This window comes from Danio aesculapii, chromosome 10, assembly GCF_903798145.1.
Source record: "Danio aesculapii chromosome 10, fDanAes4.1, whole genome shotgun sequence".
NCBI classification, from domain to species: Eukaryota; Metazoa; Chordata; class Actinopteri; order Cypriniformes; family Danionidae; genus Danio; species Danio aesculapii.
The window spans coordinates 26,565,748-26,585,768 of record NC_079444.1 but is presented as its reverse complement, the minus strand read 5'-3'; the positions used below and the strand labels follow the sequence as shown (position 1 = coordinate 26,585,768).

The window sequence follows — 20,021 nt, the reverse complement described above, 5'->3', positions numbered from 1 at the left end:
TCCTTAATCTGTTAAATATCACCTGAATAATAAATAATCATAAATATTGCACAGGAGGGCTAATGATTTTGCCCTCATCTGTATACATACACACTCACATGCACTATAAATATGAAAAAAGAATAAAGAAAACTGGTTGTTACCTTTATAGAAACAATATCAACTGTAACATTTGTATCTAAAACCTTTATTCTTCATTAGTCCTGACTGAAATATTGTATGGCCGTTCTAAGTTCCAACTGATTTAAAACAAAAGTGCATGATTGTGAATTTTATCAAATTTAAATAAATAATGACTTAAATTACAATTATGTTGAATAATAATTTCTTCTTGTTTTATTATACAGAAAACCAAACAGAATTCAAGTGAAAAGAATGAAAAAAAAATGTTACTCACCAGATTGAACACGTACTAGTGTCAGATATCCCTGTCAGACATTTCTTCATTCGGGACAGTGCCAGTGCTTGATCAAGTATGTTGATGTGAAAGGTATGACCATGGGCGAGTTTTTGAGTTAAAACGCCACCCCCATCCCATAATCCTTTTCAGTTATTCATTAAGCTCATCAATCTTCCTCTTTTTCAAATTAGTACAGTGTGAACCACTGAATGGGTACATGACATGTGTACAGCACCTTCATAAGTCAAGTGCTGCTATACTGTATATGATCAGTCAGGATAGTTATTGTACGTTCAGCAAACAATTGGAGTAACCTGAAGGTTAACTTTTGTGCATCAATTTAAAAAAGTTCTATATAACCATGTCAAAAACAAAACAAAACAAAAAAAAAAAAAACAATTACATTTCAAACATTGCATATTTTCTTTATACTTTCAATGACATACTTTAGATTTTTTTTACCAACATCAGAGTGATGTGGCTGTAAATTAACATTGTTGCTATAGTCTTGCTTGTTTGCATTTTATATTAATACAAAATGTTAATTAACTTGCATTGTCCCTATCAAATAAACAATAATAAACAATAATAATAATAACCACCAAAAATTGATTCGTTTAACAATACACAAATACATATTTCCAAGGACATACATACAAAAAAAAAGCCATGCAACCATATTTGAACATAACTATAATGAGAGTGCAGTGCTCAAGAGCAGAAAACCTTAAGAAGTAGAAAAACAAATATTTTGAAGCCTTGCCAACAAATGGAAGCCTGTTAAGAAATAATGTAATTTTTAATGGGATATTTTTTGTCCTGAGTAACATATTGTATCTTATGTAAAACATATTTATGTAGGAAATGAGGGTGAAATTTTATAATAATTATGCAAATGTTGGCAAAATGTACACTGTTTCCATTAAAACAGGCAAAATGATCACAAAATAAATAAATAAATAAAAACAACAACATCAATGTCCATAAATTACCAATTTGTGTTATATGAATAGATCTTTAAAGATTAACTGTTAATAATGTTAATAACAATGCTGTGGAATTTTATATAGCTGAAAAGGCTTCATTTTTATCTGTTTGCAAAAATACATGTACGGTGCTCAGCATAATTGAACACACCCCAATTCGAAAATGAGTATTTTTATCTATTACTCAGTGAATATGGGCAATGTATTTTGGGGCATTTAAACAAAACAGATATATTTATTAAAATAATATTTTAGTCATCGAACATATTTAGAAATTAAAAGATAATACAATTAAATTCAAGCAAAATGGCTTCAGTGCTGACTAATCTAATGTATAAGCATATGCACAAATATAATATTGTATTGCTTCCTATTAAACATGAATTTAAAAGATAGATTTGTGAGGGGTGTATGAATATATGCTGAGCCCTGTAGCTACATCTAACTCTAATTATTAAAACAAATACAACATTTTTAGTCTATGGTCAATGTCAAAATCATACGTTTCGTGTTTCGATACATATCAGACAAATGCTGAATCACATTATTTCTCTTACAAATTGTGAAACTAGAAAAAAAGCTATGTAGCTTGCACTAAGTGAAATCAATATAGGTCGTTTTTCTATCGTAAATTGTTGTTAATACATCAAATGTTTCGCTTTTTATCTTACCTCACACTTTGTTTTCCCGCACTCCTTCTGTGACTGCTAACCAACCCTGCTTACTTTATTTAATTGTCAAAAAACGATACCGTGGACAGCTAAAGTTAGCATATTTGTGTTTTCATTAAAAACACAGCAGTATACGACATTTTTTGTATACTATGTTTTAAAATACAAAAGCAAAGTTAAAATAGCAACACAGACAGCAATTTAAAAGCAATTTCTGATGTCTTAAATGACGTTTACGTTCTGAAATTGTCAAACATTACAACTGATTGTGTTAATTGTGCCACTAGATGTCGCTGTTGCACAAAAAGACAAATACAAACAAGCAGCTTTCTCAGAAACTTAACTTTATTTTTCAGCTCATACAAAGAGATGAAAATGGATTATTCCTGTTAATTACATTAACGATAATGTGTAAGTAAGGATACAGACAAAACCTACATATTTTAATTTTCCAGTATGGTATTTTAACTTGAAAATGACATAAAATGCCTTTTTTATACTTTGAGGAAGGAAGCGATCTGCTGAATCACTGAAATATCCATTGGTCATGATTATAGGCTAAAAGTTACCAGCACAAAGCTTTATTTGGCATCATGAAATGTGAAATGAAACATCGATACATCTCAAAAACAGGCTTCACTTTCATAAAATACACTTCTCTTCCTATCCGTCTTTCCTCCTGTCTTACTATCTTTCCTGAGATAAATGGGTCATTGGAAAAAGAGAGGATAAGTTTTCCTATCAAAGCCTCAAGGTAAACGAAACATTCCTCACAGGAACATCAAACTTCCCTCGAAAAGCAGCCAGAATCAACACAACAGAAGCCTTTGTCAATACTTCAACATATTTATGTGGGATTTTTGTATAAATTGAAATGAAGGCTGATATTTTTCTAAAGTAATGAGTGTTTAGAGTTTCTTGGAGCAGTCGGAGCAGTAAATGTGTCCACTGTGAGCTACAAAGCGCTTGTCGGCCAGGTTGAGGGAGCATTTCTTACAGTTGAAGCAGTAATCATGCCAAGAGCCACCCTCGTAGTTCACTACGTTCGTAGCCTTGCCAAATCCTGCGGGATGACAAAAAGAGATTTAATTGTAACTTCAGTTCAAACCAAATATATAATATTCAATGAGAATAACACACGTCAGTGCAAGTGTGTTGGTCAGTGGTGTGCAGTGGAGCGTTTTTTGGCCGTGGAATGTTTTTTTAATGTGTAACTGTATGTTTAAATTAAACTTAGTTGACATCTTTTAAAGATATATAGGCCACCCAAACTAACTTCAAGTGTTTTTTTTTTTGTTGAACACAAAAGACGATATTTTGAAGAATGTTGGAAACTAGTAGATACTGAAATCCATAGTAAAAAAACTACAATGATTATCGGTTTTCAAAATTCCTCAAAATATCTTCTCTAGTGTTATTCATAACACAAATAAGGTGGGGATAAGCAGAGGGTGAGTAATCTTGACTGAATTTTCATCTTTGTGTGAAATGTCCCTTTATGGTTAAATAAATGAGTATAACTATCAAGAAAACAACCAAACAATTTGATTTGACATTTTTAAAAATGATTTTCAAATTGAGATTGAGAATGTGGTAAAATCTGAAACGTAGTAAAAATCAGGGGGCTTTTTTCAGGATTGCTTTTTAGGGAAGATGGTGGGTGGGTCAGCCGATTTCTCAGTGAGTCAGTCATTCAGTCAGTAGACAGTCAGTCGATAGGGGCCTCTGGTGGATTTATGTGAGAACAGCAGGCACGAATGGCATTCATTCAAATATTTTCTTTCAGCTTAGTCCCTTTATTAATCCGGGGTCGCCACTGTGGAATGAACCGCCAACTTATCCAGCACCTGTTTTACGAAGCTGATGCCCTTCCAGCCGCAACCTATCTCTGGGAAACATCCATACACACTCACTCACACTCATACACTACGAACAATTTAACCTTTCCAATTCACCTGTACGGCATGTCTTTGGACTGTGGGGGAAACCGGAGAACCCGGAGGAAACCCACACGAACGCAGGGAGAACATGCAAACTCCACACAGAATTGCCAAACTGACCCAGCCGAAGCTCGAACCAGCGACCTTCTTGCTTTGAGGCGACAGCACTACCTACTGCACCACTGTGTCGCCAATGAATGGCACTCATGAAAGGAATTTCTGAAAAAGCGTCCAGATGTATTTTGCTCTCTCCAGAAATGTATATAGGGGTACGTAATCAAAATGGGCCCTGGGTTTGCAAAAACAATTCAAAGCACATATGCAAGCTGCTTGTACATCATACAAAGTCCTGAAAATCTGTAAGGTACTGATGACAAATGTGCACTACACTCACCCTATGTATGTATATGAGGGCCAAAGTCTTGAGATCTAATTATTTTAAGCACAGTTTGACCATGTCTGTGTGTCAACAAGCGCATGACTTCTAAAATATATGTGCATTCAAACCTGTAATGGGGTTCTGGCAACCACTGCATTTTTTGGCCACAGTGCTTTTATAGCAGTCCACACAGTAGATTTTCTCCTCGTGGGAGGTGAAGCGGGTGCCCGCCAGAGGCTTTCGGCAGGAGGAGCACACAAAGCACTCTGAATGCCACGGCTGGTCCTGGTAATTCACACCTCCTGTGGTAATGGGCTGGAGGAACAAGGCCAAAACATGCGGAAACAATAGGCTAAGGCAACTTGTGAAAGTCATTATTCTTATAAATCTTTATATTTTTATATATAAAAATGTGTATTTGCAAACTGGAACTGGTAAAAGCAATTATTAATTACAATAATAAAAACTTATAAAATAGATTAACAGGAATTTGGTAACACTTTAGTTTAGGTCACAATTCATGCTATTAACTACTGGCTTATTACCTGCCTATTATTAACTGTTCATAAATACTTATAAAGTATGATCTTACTCTGCATCCCTATCCTACCCAAAACCTAAACTCAACTTCTGCCTAACTTACTATTAATAAACAGCTAATTAGTAATTGATTAAGCTAGTAGCGTTAGTTAATGGTTTGTTAATACTGTAAATCGTGACTTAAGCTAAAGTGTTACAGAATTTTCTTTTACCTTCTTACAGCAAGCGCACTGTTTGGCAAATTTCTTCTCATGGCAAGGGCTGCAGTAGACATTGTGTTTTTTGTTATGAAACTCTTGTTGCCGATGGGCTTTTGACACTGATAGCATTTGAAACACTCATCGTGCCACGAGTTGCCTTTGTATTCCACATTCTCAGTGCCTATCAAATACAGGAGAAAGTAAAAGAGAAGGCAGTAAAAATACACATGGCATGAAAACTTGCTGTTAATTTACTCAGGCCATCCAAAGTGTAGTGTTTTAATCTCAGGAGAACATTAAAGGTGATTTTCAGCTGAAACGGTGTTCTTTGGTGATTCATAAAAAGGAAGTCAATTCAACTTTGAGAGTCAAAAAAACATAAACAAGCAAAGTGAACTTAATACCTGTGACTCCTTATGATCCATTCAGGTCTTATTAAATGAAATAATAAGTCTGGGCAAGAAACTGAACATTATTTACAATATTAACCTCAGTGGTGTAAAGTAACAAATTGCAAATACTCAAACTACTGTAATTGAGTTTTTCTCAGGAATTGTAATTTACTAAGTAGTAAAAGGTGTACTTTTACTTTCCCTTGAGTACATTTTTAGTGCTGTATCGTTACTTTTACTCCACTATTTTACTTCAACCTGCAGTCACCACATTATTTTTTCTTGTCTATGGGGATTAGAAAACTCAGTCCTGTGATTCCTGTCCAATCAGATCGCACACAGAAGGTAAATCGCATCATAATGAACTACCTGAAGGCGCTTTATAATTGCAGCAAACTGTTTGGAAGCATTAAAAGTGTCCAAGAAGATGTCCAAAATCTTTACACGCATTGACCCAGAGACTGTTTAGATGCATGCCACTGATGAGAAGATGACAGATGTTTACTGTATGATGACCAAAATGGCCTAAACACCCAGCAGGCACAAGACGTCAACATGACGTGAGATTGACGCTGTACCCCAACGTCGTGGGGACGTTGCATTTTGTTTGGAAATGAAAAGCAGGTTTACGTCAGAACTCAACATCAGGCCGACGTCAATGTCAACGTCTAACTCAAATTAATGAAATATCAACGTCTAATGATGTAGTGCATTTAGTTATTGCCAACAGCTTGACGTTGTGTGGATGTTACCACTATGACATCCAACAGACGTTGAATTTTAGTTGCTAACCTGACAAATATCATTATTTGATGTCAATATGACGGTTGGTTAAAGATGTTTGCTCAATTTCCAACACAACCTAAAATCAACCAAATCAAAGTCATTTGACGTTGTTATTGGACATCAAAATAAACATTGTCAGATGCTGGGCTAGACATTTAATTTTGGTCACCTGACATCACAACCTAATCTAACCTAATATTAACGTCTTATGACATTGTGTGCCTGCTGGGCAATAACTAAATGCACTCCAGAATGTTTACGTTTACACACATCCACAAATTACATGTAAATCATCAGCTTTTTACAGCGCAATACTCACTACTCTTTGAGTACTTTTTTTGGTCTACTTTTTACTCATACTTGAGAAATATTTACAAAAGATATGCTTACTCTTCTTGCACTACATTTTTAAGGAAGTAATGGTACTTTTACTAAGTATGATTTTTCAGTACCCCTTCCACCATTGCTTAACCTTAATCCACAGCCTCAGCACATGGTCCTCAGCCCTGGGTATTAATTGTTTTTGTTACTATATATACTATTTAGTCTCTTAAAGTACAAATGAAATTAAAACTAGCCATATGACTTTGTCAGCTCACATTGCCAGTTTTATGGTGAATAATTCATCTGTGTATGTCATTAAGAAAAAAAAAAAGTTTGCTCTTGTAGTCTACAATTAAAATCTGAAAATGCACTTCCAATTCCCCACTCTCTCTGAATGAAATGCCTACTTTACTACATCCAATCAGCTTGCAGCAGAAAAAAATGTTTTCTCATTTAATATTCTGTTTCTCTAGGACCTGCATCACAATACGAAAAAAAAAAAAAAAACCAGTTTCAGCTTCGGTTCATGCAGACTTTAAGCCCACAACTTTATGAGTCACCAAATATGACTGTTTCAGCTAAAGGTCTTAAAGAAAGTCTTAACTTACATGCTTTTTAATGGCCTGAGGCTGAGTAAACTAACTGCTTAATCAATTATTACTTACTCAGTAATAATTGTAGTAATTTCTACATGACATCATTTTATAGACAATTCTAGAACAAGTCTAAAAATTACACTTTAAAATGTCCTTATTGTTAAGATTGTTGAAATCTCACTTAAGTTGTACAATTAAAAATGATCATATTTACATAATTACGATTTCCAAAATAATATATATCTGTCCCCTCACCTGGCGTATGGGCTTGTAGCAGCCGTGGCAGCGAGGAGCGTCCTCACGTGAGCTACACGTCCCACACAGGATCCTGTCATCTTTGGAGGTGAAAGACTCCTTGGCCAGATTCTTATAGCACTTGGCACATCGGAAACAATCAGAGTGCCAGTATTTGCCCGTATGGTGAAGCTCCTAGACAGGTAAGAACCAAGAGAAATGTACATATATTATAATAATTGCTATTGGAGCAGCAAATAAGCAGAATGTCACTAAAGACTGTAGTAATGCCATCTCAAAAATAAACTACATTTTAAAAGCTTTAGTTCCATAAATGCAGCCAAAATGTTAAATCATCTGAACAACCTCATAATGTTGAATGACAGTTAATATATTTATTTTTAGTTGACTCCTTTTGAATTATTATACAAAAAAGGAAAAACACAACACATTTGTGCATATTTTTACTGTTATATTGACTTCAAAAGCTCCAAAACTATCACACTAGTAGCTTATAAATGTCATTATCTTACTTTGACACTGAAGAGCAATAGGAGACTAATAACAATTATGGCAAGCTGTTTTACCATTTAATCTACAAACAGTACAATACGTGTGTTAGTGTTTTTATTATTATTGATATTCTGTTAAATTTCTAGGACTTAATCATTGGCTATATGTGTATATAAAGTACTACTGGTTATATAAAGTACTACTGGTTATTCTTTAACTACTTGTATCTTTTTTGAACTAGCATCTAATGATGAAGTACTGGTATAATAGAACAAATTCAATGCAACTTTGGTAAAATACGGACAAACCAAACCATTGTGTTTAAAGATGAGTTATAAATTCACTTCAATTTTTTACCCCAGCAGTTGGTTTTATCCATATTTTACCCATTTTTGGAGTTGAAATAACTAAATTAACTAAATATTTAGATTTTAGGTAGGCTACTAGTCTTGTGGATAATGTATTTAGCCTACTAGAACATAAAAAATAGGTAGGCCTATCTGTATGACAGATCTCTCCAAAAACCAGTAAAAAACAGAATAGCCACTTAAGACTGTTAAGAATAAGTATCTAATGCATTTGATTTATTTAATGGTACCAGTAACAAATAATCAGGTAATAAGGAGAACTAGAAAGTAAAGTTCGTAGACAAACTTTATGGGGCTTGAGAAAGCAGAGTCTGAAAGTTTGAAGTAGTTTTTAAGAAGTTTGAAACAGTTGGCCATTGATAGAAAAGTACATATATGTTAGCATGTTTCTGGTATGGATTGGATTGTTTTTTGCTAGTTGGTTGCTAAGGTGTTCTGAGTGGTTGCTAGGGCAGTCTGCTTAGGTGTTGCTAGGTGGTTGCTAAGAATGTTGTAGGTGGTTACTATGCAATTGCTAACATAAATTAGCATGTTGCTAGCATGTTTTGTTTGAACTAGCAATTCTTAGCATGATTTAGCATGAATTAGCATGGTTGCTAGCATGTTTCTAGTATGGATTGGTATATTGTTAGTATGAGTTGTTAGTATGTCCAATGTCAATGGCAGTTTTTTTACAATGAAAGTCTATAGGACAGTTGCTAAGGTGCCGTAAGTGGTTGCTAGGGTGTGGCTAGTAAGTTGAAAGGTCATCAGTGATTGGCAGATTGGTAGTCTGAGTTAAATGAGCCCAACTTTAAGTCTAGACGGTCTCTAGCGCAAAGTTATGAGGTCAAAAAGTTTGGTGCAATGTTAAGTTAGTAGGACTTTTCCAAGTTTTACGGGTCAGTTTTCGGAAAACCGTAGGTCGAATCAGTGGAAAAGATATAGCAACTTAATTCAGCATAGTTTGGAGGTTTGGAGTTAGTTTGGTGTTGAAGTATGAACCGTCTAGGAGGAGATGCGTTCTTAAAATAGTCTAAGAAGAAGAAGAAGAAGAAGAAGAGAAGAAGAAGAAGAAGTTTATGTAGTATAACAGTATGTTGGCTTTCTCAAGCCACCATAATAAGTAGGTTTTAATAGTGTAGTGTTTAACAAGTAGGTCGACTAATGTGTAAATAATAAGCACTAAGCAAATTCATAGTCCTTAATGGAAAACATGCTAAATATCTAAAACAATAAGCACTAGTATAATTAAAGTAGATATTAATATGTGTTTTTTTAACAGCTTAATGTCAAAGGCATAAAATAAACCTTGGAGTCAGTGCTGATTGTGCGTCGACACTCAGTGCATGTGTTTGCGCAGAACTTGTCGAAGCATCGCACACAGGACTTGTTTCTCGCCTTTCCTCACAAACTTCTTTCCACTGAGGTCCTCACGACAGTAAAAACAGTTGGACCGGCTTGCCATAGTCAGTCACCCAATAAACCCGCGAAAAGCTGTGAGAAAATAATACAGCGATTACCTCATCTCGCCATATAAATTGGGTCATAAAAACACACCATGACGTATGAATGTAGAAAGAAAGAAACCAGATCATCACAGCAAAAAAGAGTGTTTGTCTCACAGCCCCTTATGTGTAAGTTCACAGCAGCACTCAGAGTTTCCTCAGGAAAACTGTGAGCTAATTTATTGATAAGAGAGTGTTTGTTCCGTTTTCCCTTAGGCGGAGGAGCTAAATTACTTTAAGTTGTTATGTAACCATAGGCAACAGCACACAGCACATGTTTTTTAATTGTGCTTCGGTCTTATCTCAATCTGATAACGCGTTCAGTTCAGCTGTAAAGCAGACTGGCAGACAGACGAGATGAAAGCAAGACTGATCCTTTCTTCAACAGAAGATGATAAATCTATTCGGTAATAATTAAACAGCACATTCACCGCACGCATTCATGCTTGAAATCAATTATGTCTTGCACTAGTACAGGAAATACAATAAAATTGAATTTGTTTCGAGATATATTGGATTATAAACATACTGGATCGTATTGCTAATATGCCTTATTGAGTTTAATATTGTTTACTCGCCAAAATAAACCCTCATTGAGAGCTTGCCCATGTAGGCCTAGTTCTTAACAATGTGGACGTGCTAGCAAACATTTCCTGGGAATGAAATGTTAAAGACATTGCTAAAGTTCACCCCATAATCAAACTTGCTTGTTAATTCAGAGGCTATTCAAGATTAGCCTAATTATTTTTTGTGCAGCTGCACATTAAAAAAGGATTTTGTGTAGTCGAAACTGACAATGCCGGTTACGGCAGGCACTTTGAGAGTAAAAAAGTAAACGAAGCCTACAGGCAAAATAAAATTATTATCTGCGACATGTCAGAAGCCACTAGCATGTAGTTTGATTTCCCTTGAATTTTTTTTTTTAAACAATCTCACAGAAATTCATAACTTTTTGGTTCAGTGGCTAATTATATGAATTTGAAGGCTACATGTGATTTACAGTTTAGTCAACGACTACAGTATACTCAAGACGTGGCACTTGTATAGGTTTGAATGGGGAAAAGTGTATCGGTCAATATGGTAAATGAAGCCACGCCTACTAGTACAGGAGCTAATCATTGATCACTATAGACTGATGTTCCTCTGGGGGAAAAGCTCGGACCAGACGTGTGTGTTTTTACGACAGTTTATGTGGTCAACAAATGCACTGGAATCTCAGCGAATACTTGCTTTACAGACATAAGAAAAATACCCACATAAAGCTTGAAAATCTGTACTTTTAAATTAACCAACTACACAACTAAACAAACGTTTTTTGGTTTTGTAATCTGTAGTAAACGAACTTACAGACAGCAGCAAACTAACAAACGCCCCCAAACTTATAAACAAAGAGTCACTGTCATTTCTGAAGGAGATTCGCCATCAAGACCAAGTGTGGAATTACTTCAGAAGAGGTTTTAAAGTTTAAAAGAGTTTGGTGTTGTGATCTTGTTTCCTTCGAGTGTGCATACACATTAGCTCTGGAAGCCTGAAAAAATTGTCAATTTTGTTTGATGCAAAAATGACAGTTGTTTAAATTTATTGGTGATTCCAAATATGTACGTAATCATCAGCTTGGCAAACAGTTTTGGAGAATTTGATGTTTCCTCATTCAGACAGAATGCCTGAGCAAACTGCCAGACAGGCATTTTAAATATGGCCACTGAGTAAAATGACTAGCCTTAAAGGGACTTTGGGTTAGTTTTGAGCTGTTCTTCACCAATGATTGGGTTTAGAGATGGGGTGGAGTTTGGGGGTTTGCTTCCTTTTAAAAATATTATATTGAATAAAATCACATGATTTTGTATGAACCTTTTCCTTTTAGTCACTTTTCTCACAATAGAAAACAGCGATGTGTTATGACATGGATGCACCCATGTATTCTGGGTGTTTAGGACAAAAAGAAGCCTGATTCCCATTGATCTCTATTGATTTATTGTATCATATATACAATATCCAACATAGGCTCATTCTGAAAACGTTCGTACGGCTGAATTTTAAAAATTTCCAGTTAGCTCGCCATGTACATCGGCGGACAGGAGACACAGAGAGAAGTTGACTGAAGGGGTTCGAGTCCAGTGAAGAATGGTTCCAGAAAGCAGTAATGCTGAGTTCAGACTGCTATGATTTTAAGCCCTAATTTTTGGCTCGCAGAAAGGTTTTGAGAAATCGCCGACAAATGCCTGAAATCACAGCAAATCGGTGCTCGTGCACGTGAGTGACAATCACACAGTATGAACTATCAAAGATGCGATCTGAGAGAATCGCCAATGCGTCGCCGATGCCTGTGAGATATTGGCGTGCTAGAATATCTGGAGCTGTCTGCGATTCAAATCATGAGGTGTGAAATGAGATTTGGCTGACAATAACATCGGTGATCACCTACAGCCAATGAAAAGCAGCATTCACTTGTGTGTGTGTACCTGCAGCCAGCGGGAGGTTGAGGAAGAAGTTAAAAGCTCTCATTTCTGTTTATTTGGACCCAAGAAATGGAGGAACAACTAGTGGGGGTTTGACAGGAGCACCCGTGTCTGTTGACGTGTCATACAGAAGTTGAGGAGAAATTGCTAATCCCCTTTAAACCCAGGTGTGCAAATATGTACATTTCTACCCCATTAAAGGCCTTCTTTCTCGTTATGTAGTTAATAACAAAAGATGACTATGTGTTTTTTGCTGTGAGACGTAGGTTGTGGATGAAGTTTTCGGCAATTCTTCCTATTGTAAAGTCATGCAATGTGAAAGCCCCTGTCGCCGATCTATCTTGCAGTGTAAACAAAGCAGCGACAAAATGCTAGCCCAGATAGTCATGCAGTGTGAAAACATCTGTGACACAACTACTTTGAAAATCATGCAGTCTGAATTTGGCATAAGACAAAAACAGAATCCAAAAAATAAAATGAACAGGTAAATAACGGTGAAAATGTGGTAAAATCTCAAAACGTGGTAAAAATTAGACGAGGGCTTTTCTTTTTCTGGATTGCTTTTGAAAATTGTTGGCTGGGTTTAGGGAAGTGGTTGGGCGGGACAATCAATAAAATTGGTTGGGTGTAGGGAAGGAGGAAGGTGGGTCAGTTGATTGGTCGGTAAGTCAGTCAGTCATTCAACCAGCCAGTCAACAGCGGCCTCTGGTGGATTTACGCAAGAACAGCAGGTGGGAATGGCACTCGCTAGAGAAATTTAAGATCCCAAAAAACTTACACAGCAGCCTCTCGTGGATTCGCAAAAACTGCAAAAAAACGAACCTTTTAGGACGTATTTCGCGGTCTCCAGAAATGTATTTAGAGGTACGTTTTTAGAATGAGCCTGGGTTGCAATCATCAGCAATAAACTTATAATGCTCGTACTACTGCTTTGGTCTGTGCTCAGCTTCAGGAGATACACTTCACCGTTGAAGACAGAATGTTATGAAGTGCATGTTATCAGCTTCTCAGACACATGAAAAGCATTTTTATACACGTTAGTAAATTTCATTCAGAGTGTTTGTGAGAGGTATTTTTTCTATTGGTTTACATTGTGCGCTCCTGCATTTGTCCACAAACATGGCCGAACGCAACTCACCATGACATAGATTCCCAAGCTCTATACATGAAATAATTACATTTCCTCATGAGATTGGGGCTGGTTGTTTTTGACTAGCATTTTATGAATCATCAAAGAAGAAATTTCAGTTAAAAATCTTTAACCGAAAGTTGCTGAGACTTTTAATTTATTAAACTGATGTAATTCTGACTGAAACAGGAATACGGAGTAGGGGGCGGGGCTTTATTTTTGCATATTACTCCCTTGTATCAAACTAACAGTAAGAGGGGCATAGCTCAGAATATTATGTCTGAAGTCGTTAAACTGATGTCAACAGAGAAGAACCGCCACTCTAAACACAGAAGCAAATGGTCAGACTTTGATCAAAGATTATCAAAACTATTTTTTTAGTGGAATAACTTTATTGTTCACCTAAAGAATAACAATGTGCAGTAGCAAAATAAACATTGTAAAATTTCATGTCCCATGCACTGTTCTGAAGAGGAAAAAAATCACATACAGTACATCTTAAATGGCTTGAGAATAAATGAACCATTCCTGCTATAAAATTTTGTGCAAATGCTTTAAGCAAATATATGCATGTTTACTAGCATGTGGGCACACATTTAATCGTGTTGTTTTTCTTTTCTATATGCGTGCAGAAGTATGTCTGGTATGCATGCAGCAAGATGAGGAATGTTAACAGTTCTTTGACGATGTTTAAAGAGGGAAGCTTCTTGAAACACTTTGCATTGAGTCTTGCCTACATGTCTGGTTAATTATTTAGCAAGCACCAGATCCAAACAGCTTCCAGGTGCCTTTTCTGTCAACTAACTAAAGGCTTCGGTATGAGATATTTGACTGATTTACATTAAGTCCCAAAGGCTGAGGATAAATATAATACATTTATTTTCCTGTCTCTTTTGCAAATGTGAACTCTTAGCTAACATCCTTTATGGGAAGGGAACTGGTAGATCCCGAAGTTTTAAATGAAATGTTGGCCTGTGCAGTCCATAAATAAGTTATCCGCAAGTTTTAAGACATCACTGCCAAAACAAAAAATAATCTCCACCTCCATTTTGTTTCTACAGCCCTATTTGTTGTAGTGAATGGTTTGTTACTGACCCAGTGGACAAATCTAAAACCAAACCACCAGTCTGTTTTAGACAGAAGTATTGTTTTTATTGTTTTAATAGACACAAGAGAAGAATGTGAACAGTAATGAGGTTTAAATATGCTGGATACTGTTGCAGGACTTGGCAAAAGTGATCTTGTTTTTCCAGAAGGTTTCTGCAATGTGCTGTTCATGGTGCTTTTTTTTCAGTTCTGTGTTTCCTGATCGGTTAACTTTAATGAAAGACCAGATAGACATTCAGGGATCACATTTTTAGCTCCGTTTTAATGTTAAAGCTCAAAGATCACCAGCTCATACTTTTTGAATTGGATTTATGGCAATTTTATGGGACAGTAAAATAAGGGCAGGAATTTCTGAAAAGAAAAGAACACATGAAAAGGAGCTGGATTCACAAAACCTTTAAAGAGGAACATTTTGCTTTTCTGAAAAGATTTATGATTAAGACAACCTTTCTCTTTATTTTTTCTTTTGATATTAAGGGGATTATTTGGATATTATTAAGGCATTATTTTATGCATATTTGCATTATTCTGTTTTTAAGATTTTTTTATTCTTTCATTTCTAATTAATTTAATAATGTGTATTAAACTGAGATATTACTTATAATAATTTATTATAAAATAAAGAATGATTTTATTTTTTCTAAAAAAGGAAAAGTGACACATTATCAATATTATTAATCATAAATGTTTCATTTTTGCGTAAAGAGTTTTGTTCTAAGGGAGATTATCAACATTAATCATCATTTTTTTATTTTAAAGTTGTTGTTTTTTTAAATCAATTATTTTTATTATTATATTATTATTCCTGGTGTTTCTTTATTTTTCTGTTTTCCATCTTTTTTATTTTCTGTGAGACATTTAAGAAAAAGGTGAAACTTTGTATTAACAATTTTTAAAAAATGTTCTTCATTATTTTTTAATTACCAATTTGGTAACACTTTATAATAACTACACACTATGGATCATCTATTAAGCATTGTCAAAAAGTAACTTCATTATCTGTTAAGCATAACTCTACATTAATAGACGTTAGTACGCAATTTATAAAAACAGCTACAGTACACATGCTGTATTCTTGACTTATTTATACATTTATAGCGTGCTTAATGATTGCATTTTTATACTTTAGTACTTATTAATTGTTCAATACTACATTCAGTATTGCATTAGTTACAAACCATTTGTATTTAGAGTTTAGAATCATTCAGAATGAGTTAGTAAATGATTAATAAACTATTCAAATCAACATTTATATCTTATTATTCAGGCATATAGTAATGGTTACTATGCATGGTAATAAATGCTTTATTAACTCAACTTTATCCCGTTTTGTGACCTAATCTAAAGTGAGGACTATTTATGCTTTGTAAATCCCTTATAAATGACAATTAAAGGCTTAGTATCACACTAACAATAAATGTTTGCAATCTTATAAAAAAAAAAACCTTTAAACTTTAAACATTGCCGAAAAACAGGAGTGTCAAAATACAATTAGAAATAAATACAATTGAATAAAACAACAACAACAATATAATAATTTAACAATATATTATGATACATTTCAAAGTTATTTAGCGATGTTTGAACTGTACAGTAACTTTATTTTACATACGATTGCAAAGATTTATTTTTCAATTGATACAGTTTCATTTGTGCATCAAATAGAAATGAATAAAGTCACTTATTTTTTTCCTGTTTAGAATATAACTGAGCCTTTAATTGACATTTATAAGGGATTTATAAAGCATAAATAGTCCTCACTTTAGATTAGGTCACAAAACTGGAGGAAATTAAATTAATAAAGCATTTATTAACATACAAATTAACTATTGGTATATGCCTGAATAATAAGATATGTGTAACAGTTTATTAATCGTTTACTTACACATGCTGAATGATCATAAAATAGCACCAAATGTTCTTAAATAACTGGTTTGTAAATAATAATGCAATGCTTAAATAATGAAAAAATAATTATTAACTAAGTATGAAAACACAATCTTTAAGCACATTATTTTTGTGTCTATAAGTCAAGAATACAGCATGTGTAGCTGTATTTATAAACTGCTTACTAACGTCTATTAGTGTAGAGTTAATGCTCAACCGATAATGAATTAACTATTTACTAATGCTTAATAAATAATTCAAAGTGTGTAGTAAAGTGTATTATAAAGTGTTACCTTCTGAGAAATACTTTCACAAACCCCACACCAGATTCGAACCAGTCATATCACAGCACATATGGTAACAGCTACACCACACATCCATTCATTGGGTTGTAATTATCAGCAAATCGCTCATTTAATCCAAATAAAGAGCAAATAAGTGAACCCACTAAACGGGTCGCAGATAAGCCTAAAAGGGGGCACTTTTACAGACGCTGATGTAATGGCGAACTGACAGACCCCTGTTCTAGTCAAATATTTAATGTGCTCTCCAGGGAGATGGCAGACTGTTGAGACTGGAATCTGGTTTCGGGATGACCTCATGCACCAGCATCTGGAACACAGTCGGGCCAAAGCAAACCAGAGGAAGAACTGGAACAGTCATGCTGCTCGCGAACCATTGGCTGATGCGATATGAGGGAACTTGAGAGCCTGCAAGACTTCAGCAGAAGAGAAAAGTAATATGCTGATACTGAGCATGTTTTCCCTCCATTTTTGCATGCATTTAACAAGTTATTTTTCTTCACAGGCTCATAAAATGGTGCGGTGGAGAGGATGAAGGCGACCAAATTAGAGTTTGGGCGATGACATCACATGCTGGTTAGCTCAAAACATTGCTTCAAAAACCACATGCTTGAGTGCATTTTTGCATATGGTTGATCGCAAATACTGCATACACTACCAGTATAACAGCTAAATATTTTTGTGGGAACTGTGATACAAGTGATTAGTTGACTTTACTTAAAAGTGAGTAAACGTGTCACTTTTAAAAGGATTAGTTGACTTTACTTAATAAAGTGAGTAAACCCTTTGCTTTTAAAGGGGAAATGAAGCACTCAGTCAAGTTTACCTTATTTTGTACTTTGGATTCCACTTTAATGAAAATATATTAAACAAACTTGATTAATGTAACCATTTAGCGGAAAACGGCGTGTTTTACTAAGAAAGTAAAGGAGACTGTAAAGCCTAATTTAACCCAATGCATGAAGTTGTGGACGTGGAGCTGCAGCAAATACAAGCATCTGATGTGTGTCTAATTTAAAAGTATATATAATTATTCTATTTTTCTTTTTTCCCATTTTAATTGCCGATCATTTGATGCACTTTGATTCACTCTCTGTATTATGCTGCCTGAGTGCCTGTCTCGGTTTCCACCATGATTGTAACTGACTAAACAGAGACTGGACAGCCTAATTTAACCCAATGCATGAAGTTGTGGACAAACATCACAGAGCTGCATCACAGACTCCTTTACTTCCATTGTTTCTGTTCAGCGAAGGGAACTCAACCAACCCTGTGACAACAGACACAGCGACATTCCAAGATGGCTGCGCCCTAGGTTTAAAATCTATAGTAAAACACGCCGTTTTCTGCTAAATGGTTACATTAATCGAGTTTGTTTAACATACTTTCATCAAAGTGGAATCCAATGTACAAAATAAGGTAAACTTGACTGAGTGCTTCACTTGCCCTTTAAAGCGATTAGTTGACTTTACTTTAAAAAAAGGAGTTAACCTGTTGCTTTTAAAGCGATTAGTTGACTTTACTTTAAAAAGTTTGTAAACCTGTTACTTTTAAAGCGATTAGTTGCCAACTCAAAAAAGGTGAGTAAACCTGTTACTTTTAAAGCGATTAGTTGCCAACTCAAAAAAGGTGAGTAAACCTGTTACTTTTAAAGCGATTAGTTGCCAACTCAAAAAAGGTGAGTAAACCTGTTACTTTCAAAGCGATTAGTTGCCAACTCAAAAAAGGTGAGTAAACCTGTTACTTTTAAAGCGTGTGTTGAATATACTTTAAAAAGTGTGTAAAGCTGTTGCTTTTAATAGCGATTAGTTGACTTTACTTTAAAAGGTGAGTAAACCTGTTACTTTTAAAGCGATTAGTTGACTTAACTAAAAAAAGATTAGTAAAGCTGTTGCTTTTAAAGCGATTATTTGGCTTAACTCAAAAAGATGAGTAAAGCTGTTGCTTTTAACAGCGATTAGTTGACTTTACTTAAAAAAGTGAGTAAACCTGTTACTTTTAAATGGATTAGTTTACTTAACTCAAAAAGGTGAGTAAACCTGTTACTTTTAAAACGATTAGTTGGCTTAACTCAAAAAAGTGAGTAAACCTGTTACTTTTTAATGGATTAGTTGACTTAACTCAAAAAAGTGAGTAACCTGTTACTTTTAAACGGATTAGCTGACTTAACTCAAAAAAGTGAGTAAACCTTTTACTTTTAAAACGATTAGTTGACTTAACTCAAAAAAGTGAGAAAACCTGTTACTTTTAAATGGATTAGTTGACTTAACTCAAAAAGGTGAGTAAACCTGTTACTTTTAAAACGATTAGTTGGCTTAACTGAAAAAAGTGAGTAAACCTGTTACTTTTAAAACGATTAGTTGACTTAACTCAAAAAAGTGAGTAAACCTGTTACTTTTAAATGGATTAGTTGACTTAACTCAAAAAGGTGAGTAAACCTGTTACTTTTAAAACGATTAGTTGGCTTAACTCAAAAAAGTGAGTAAACCTGTTACTTTTAAATGGATAAGTTGACTTAACTCAAAAAGATGAGTAAAGCTGTTGCTTTTAAAGCGATTAGTTGACTTTATTCAAAAAGGTGAGTAAACCTGTTACTTTTAAAGTGATCAGTTGACTTAACTCAAAAAGGTGAGTAAACCTGTTACTTTTAAAACGATTAGTTGGCTTAACTCAAAAAAGTGAGTAAACCTGTTACTTTTTAATGGATTAGTTGGCTTAACTCAAAAAAGTGAGCAAACCTGTTACTTTTAAAACGATTAGTTGGCTTAACTCAAAAAAGTGAGTAAACCTGTTACTTTTAAATGGATTAGTTGACTTAACTCAAAAAAGTGAGAAAACCTGTTACTTTTAAAACGATTAGTTGACTTAACTCAAAAAGTGAGTAAACCTGTTACTTTTAAATGGATTAGTTGACTTAACTCAAAAAGATGAGTAAAGCTGTTACTTTTAAAGCGATTAGTTGACTTTATTCAAAAAGGTGAGTAAACCTGTTTTTTAAAGTGATCAGTTGACTTAACTCAAAAAGTGAGAAAACCTGTTACTTTAAAGCTATAACTTGACTTTACTTTTAAAAATTAGTAATCCCATTGCCTTAAAGTAAATGAACTATGGATAATTATACAAATTAAATTTAGTCATCTTAACAGTTCCAAGTTATAATGGGTTTACTCACTTTTTTAAGTAGTCACTTTTACAGTGTATACAATTCAAGGCTACAATTAAATTTTATTCATTAAGGACCATTAAATTGTTCAAGAGTAATGTCAGATTTCAAATGTAAACACAAAATTATTCATTCAAAATAAATGCTGTTATTCTGTT

At 34.5% G+C, this 20,021-nt stretch overlaps 2 pseudogenes; both read right to left on the bottom strand.

The window, feature by feature from the left end:
- Positions 1-2,384: 2,384 nt before the first annotated feature.
- LOC130236765 (four and a half LIM domains protein 1-like) lies at positions 2,385-5,367 on the bottom strand (annotated as a pseudogene).
- Positions 5,368-6,313: 946 nt separating this feature from the next.
- Positions 6,314-9,801, bottom strand: LOC130236764 (four and a half LIM domains protein 1-like; annotated as a pseudogene).
- Between the last annotated feature and the right edge of the window lie 10,220 nt (positions 9,802-20,021).